Here is a 6,000-nt window from a genome sequence, read left to right as displayed (position 1 = left end):
GATGACCTAATGTTATCAAATTCTGTGTCGTACCTCCTGGGTTCAAAATGTTCACTATACACCTTAATAAAATCCTTGAGGGGTATAGTTTCCAAAATGGGGTCACTTGTGGGGGAGCTCCACTGTTTAGGCACATCACGGGCTCTCCAAACGCGACATGGTGTCCGCTAACAAATTGAATGGAAAATCGGCTCAAATTGTTAGCGGACGCCATGTTGCGTTTGGAGAGTTCCTGTGTGCCCAAACGTTGGAGCTCCCCCACAAGTGACCCCATTTTGGAAACTAGACCCCCCAAGGCACCTATCTAGATGCATAGTGAGCACTTGGAACCCCCAGGTGCTTCACAAATTGATTCATAAAAATGAAAAAGTGTTTTTTTTTTTTCATTTTTACGAATCAATTTGTGAAGCACCTGGGGGTTTCAAGTGCTCACTATGCATCTAGATAGGTGCCTTTGGGGGTCTAGTTTCCAAAATGGGGTCACTTGTGGGGGAGCTCCAATTTTTGGGCACACAGGGGCTCTCCAAACGCAACATGGTGTCCGCTAACAATTTGAGCCGACAATTTGTTAGCGAATACCATGTTGCATCTGGAGAGTCCCTGTGTGCCCAAACATTGGAGCTCCCCCACAAGTGACCCCATTTTGGAAACTAGACCCCCCAAGGCACCTATCTAGATGCATAGTGAGCACTTGGAACCCCCAGGTGCTTCACAAATTGATTCGTAAAAATGAAAAAGTGAAAAAAAAACACTTTTTCATTTTTATGAATCAATTTGTGAAGCACCTGGGGGTTCCAAGTGCTCACTATGCATCTAGATAGGTGCCTTGGGGGGTCTAGTTTCCAAAATGGGGTCACTTGTGGGGGAGCTCCAATGTTTGGGCACACAGGGACTCTCCAAACGCAACATGGCGTCCGCTAATTATTCAAGCAAATTTACAATCAAAAAGTCAAATGGCGCTCCTTCCCTTCCGAGCCCTGCCGTGCGCCCAAACAGTGTTTTTTCCCCACATATTGGGTATCTGCGTGCCCAGGGGAAATTGCACAACAAATTTTGGGGTCCATTTTTTCTTGTTACCCCTGTGAAAATAAAAAAAATTGGGTCTAAAGTAACATTTTTGTGAAAAAAGTTAAATGTTCATTTTTTTCTTCCACATTCAAAAAATTCCTGTGAAGCACCTGAAGGGTTAATAAAGTTCTTGAATGTGGTTTTGAGCACCTTGAGGGGTGCAGTTTTTAGAATGGTGTCACTTTTGGGTATTTTCTGTCATAAAGACCTCTCAAAGTGACTTCAAATGTGATGTGGTCCCTAAAAAAATGGTTTTGTAAATTTTGTTGGAAAAATGAGAAATCGCTGGTCAACTTTTAACCCTTATAGCTCCCTAACAAAAAAAAATTTTGATTCCAAAATTGTGCTGATGTAAAGTAGACATGTGGGAAATGTTATTTATTAACTCTTTTGTGTGACATATCTCTCTGATTTAAGGGCATAAAAATTAAAATTTTGAAAATTGCAAAATTTTCAAAATTTTCACCAAATTTCCGTTTTTTTCACAAATAAACGCAAGTGATATCGAAGAAATTTTACCACAATCATGAAGTACAATATGTCACGAAAAAACAATCTCAGAATCAGGGGGATCCGTTGAAGCCTTCCAGAGTAATTACCTCATAAAGTGACAGTGGTCAGAATTGTAAAAATTGGCCTGGTCATTAACGTGCAAACCACCCTCGGGGCTTAAGGGGTTAAATTTGTAATAATTTTATAAGGACCTACAAATTTAGGTGCAAACTTTCTATATGTGACCTTTAAGCGCAGATATTTTGAGGACAACCACACAAAATACCCCACCCTAAAGATAGAAGCTTTCCTACGTCTGCAGTTAGCACCACTTTTGGCCTGGTCACTAGCTACCAAAAAGACCCTTTTGTCCTCCCTCCGGACCTTAATTAGTTGGAGACAAAATCTCTCCTCCACTGGCAGGGATGTTTGTAATCCAGAAATATTCCCAAACTCTGGATTAAAACTACAGCAGCTAAAAAAAGGCAAGGTCCCGGTAGCCTTTGAGGAACGGTTATTTAGAGCAGGGTTCCCCAACTCCAGTCCTCAAGGCCCACCAACAGGTCATGTTTTCAGGATTTCCTTAGTATTACACAGGTGATAATTGCATCACCTGCACAGGCAATAATTCCATCACCTGTGCAGTACTAAGGAAATCCTGAAAACATGACCTGTTGGTGGGCCTTGAGGACTGGAGTTGGGGAACCCTGATTTAGAGCACACTCGATAAGGGGCAGAAATTCCACCCGGTCTTCCTGATTAGAGGAGACAAAACATCACTAATACTGCTCTATTTCCTGGTTCATCTTTCTGGTTGACCATTAGTCTCGGTATGATAGACTGAGAGAAAAAAGCAGCTTATTACCCAATCTGGAGCAAAAACTAGCCAGAAATTGAACCCCTGCATCAAAAATTATATTTTTGGGAACACCATGAAATTTAATCTATGAGAAATGAACAAAGTTGCTAAGATCCTAGCTGTTGGCAACTTTTGAAGCAGGACCAAAAGAACCTTTTTGCTCAAACGGTCCACCACCACCCACACGACAGTAATACCACCAGAGTTAAGCAAATCATTGACAAAGTCCATGGACAAGTGGGTCCAGGGCTGCAACGAAACATCGTTAGGGAAGAGATAACCCACTGAGCTTGATGAGAGGCTTTAGCCCTGGCACAGACTTTGCATTTCCAAACATACTCTCCAATATCCTTAAGAGCATTCTGCCACCAAAAGGACCTAGAAAGAGAACTCCAAGTGGCAGACGAACCCGCGTGCCCAGCTAAAACGGAATCATGTTCTTCATTAAGAAAATCTACATGTAAAGAGGGCAATACATAAAGCTTGTTCATAGGTAAACCTTCCTGAGCATCCTGAATGCGCTGCCTAAGATCTCCACCCACCCCTCTGTGACTGGAGAGGTGGATGGCCGTATATGACCCTTAGGGCTCATACCCATATGTGTGAAAAACGTTTCGATATCTGGACCGAAAATCGTATGAGTGTCATGCGATTTTCATGAGGACAATGCGATTTTTCACACCTAGCATCCATATGACATCCGTATGCAATGCATTTTGCTTTCTCTGCAACTATTATTCGATAATCATTTACAGTATTATATGCTACAGAATGGTAATGTATCCGTAAAAATTGGATGCCATATGGATGGTCCGTGTGCCATCCTTTTTTTTTTTCTCGCACCCATTGACTTGCATTGGCGAGTCTTATCCGATATATGTGGCAAATTGCAGCATGCTTCGATTTTTTGCGCAGATGAGCAGGGACTCATAGATTAACATTGATCAGAGTGCAATCCAATTTTTTAGCGGATTGCACTCATCCGTTTTTCACGCAGATGAGTATGAGCCCTATGCAAGAAAAACAGACTAGAGCAATCCGATAATAAATCGGATTGCACTCTGATCAATGTTAATCTATGAGGTACATCTCATCTGTGATTTTTTTTGTCAGCTGAAATCGGACTGAGAAAAAATTCGCAGCATACTGCGTATATCGGACGAGACTCGCCAATGCAAGTTAATGGGACCAGCCGTATGCCATCCGATTTTTATGGATACATTATCATTCTGTAGCACAGAACACTGTAAATGGTCTTGTAAATGATGGCAGAATAATAGTTGCAGAGAAAAAAAACGCATACGGATGTCATACGGATGCTAGGTGCGAAAAATCACATTTTCCTCTCATGAAAATCGCATGGAACTTCCGTTTTTTCGGTCCAGAATACGGAATTTTTTTGTTCACACATGTGGGTATGAGCCCTTAGTCGGACTCTTCTGAATATAGTTTTTCAAGGCCGCCCTCCCTGGAAGGGGTTAAACATACGAGATTTCTGCATTTTAGCTCCTGGTATGAAGTGGATAGCACAATCATATGCCGCCATATAGTAGACGTCAGGTAACTGGTAATAATCACCTCATGTGTCGTCTATTTGTCTCCAAGCAAGAAAATCCCACGTTACATTCACACATAAAACTGTAGAAAAGGCGGCGCGGGGTAATTGTGCCAGTAGTGAGGGGCAAATAATGCCAGAAATGTCACTGACTGCGGAGAAGTTTCTCCACCGGTTCTGCAGGTGGAGGTATGTGGAGATTCCCCATTACTGGGCGCAGGGGGGCATTAACCCCTTCTGCACGGAGACTCTTTTGGGGTCTCTGTGTGGTGTGAACAGTGAGGTAACAGCTGTGGGCAGAATGCAGCTTAGCTGGTTCCCGTCCACATTAGATCCATTCAGACGACTGCAGGATGAAGGACAGAAGCCCAGAGAAGTCCTCACACAACGCCATTATTTCTCTTCTAGTTCTATCACAGAATACTGTATGTGGCAGGTACTTGATGGATCTTCTGCTTTCTGGACCAGTTCCTCCTGTAAGTCCTATTAACCCTTTCTCCCCAGAGCCTGTTTGTTCACCTTCCTGAGCAGTATCACTTTATGAGGTAATAACTCTGGAGCTTCGGCGGACCCCATTGATTCTGAGATTGATTTTTCTTGACAAATTGTTCTTCATGTTAGTGGTAAATTTAGGACGATATTTTTTGCTTTTATTTGTGAAAATATCAGAAATTTGGAGAAAGTTTCACAATTTTCAAATTTTTAATTTTTATGCCATTAAACCTAAGAGTTCTGCGACACAAAATAGTTAATAAATAACATTTCCCACATGTCTACTTTACATCAACACCATTATTGAAATATAATTTTTTATGTTAGGAAGCTAGAAGGGTTAAAAGTTTATCATCAATTTCTCATTTTTCCAATGTGTGGTGAGCACATTGAACCTCCAGGTGCTTCATGAGCCGTGAAAATAAAAAAAACTAATTTTCCCCACAAAAATGTTGTTTTAGCCCCAATTTTTTTATTTTCACAAAAGTTACATGAGAAAATCGACTCCAAAATTGTTTGTGCAATTTCTTCTGAGTAAGCTGTTAACCCATATGTGGTGGAAAACTAACGCATTGCGCGGCTCTGAAGGGAAGGGACGCCATTTTGGCTGGAATAGGTAGCGGACGCCATGTCTCATTTGAAGAGCCCCTGACATGCCAAAACAGCAGAGACCCCCTCAGGTGCCCCCATTTTGGAAACTACACCTCTAGAGGAATTCAACTAAGGAAGTAGTGGGCATTTTTAACCCTCAGGCGATTCACAGAATTATATAACATTGAGCTGAGCAAAAGAAATATTACCATTTTTTCCACCAAAATGTTACTTTGGCCCTAAGTTTGTAATTGGAGAAAACAAACAATACAATTTATTATGCAATTTCTCCTGAATACGTCAATACCCCATACGTGGTCAAAAACTACTTTTGAGGCACAGTGCATAGCTCAGAAGGGAAGGAACGCCATTTCACAGTGCAGATTTTTCTGTTATGGTTTGTGGGTGCCATGTCACATTGGCAGAGCCCCTGAGGTCCCAGAACAGCAGAATCCCCCTTAAGTGAATAGAAGAATGGTAGCACTCACCATAAGTATGCGGGATCTGCAATATTTATTTGGATAAAGACATAAAGGAACAGCGGTGCAGGAGGAGTGCGGGAGAGAACGTTACTGGACTATGGCCGTTTCACGCTTTATTTCGCTTCTACCGGTCTACATCCGTATAATGTACAGTGGACCTGTAGAAGCGCAATCAAACGTGAAATGGCCGCAGTCCAGTAACTTTCTTCCTCGCACTCCTCCTGCACCACTTCTCCTTTATGTCTATCCAAATAAAGATTGCAGATCCCGAGGGGCGTGGCCTGGCCGGGCATGTGAGAAGACGTGAGGCAGAAGAGCTCCTATAACCCTGTCCTATAATCCTTCCTGCCCGAGGGAATCATTGCTTCTAAAAGATCTCACCAGGTGGCCTGGGGTCTCAGGAGTGCGGGGGAGCAGTCGGTGGTGCAGAACGAGATGACCCGGCGAGATAGCAAGCAGAG

This window comes from Phyllobates terribilis, unplaced genomic scaffold (genome assembly GCF_046119375.1).
Source record: "Phyllobates terribilis strain yellow unplaced genomic scaffold, ASM4611937v1 Scaffold_183__1_contigs__length_3771566, whole genome shotgun sequence".
NCBI lineage: Eukaryota > Metazoa > Chordata > Amphibia > Anura > Dendrobatidae > Phyllobates > Phyllobates terribilis.
This window is presented reverse-complemented; position numbering follows the sequence as displayed.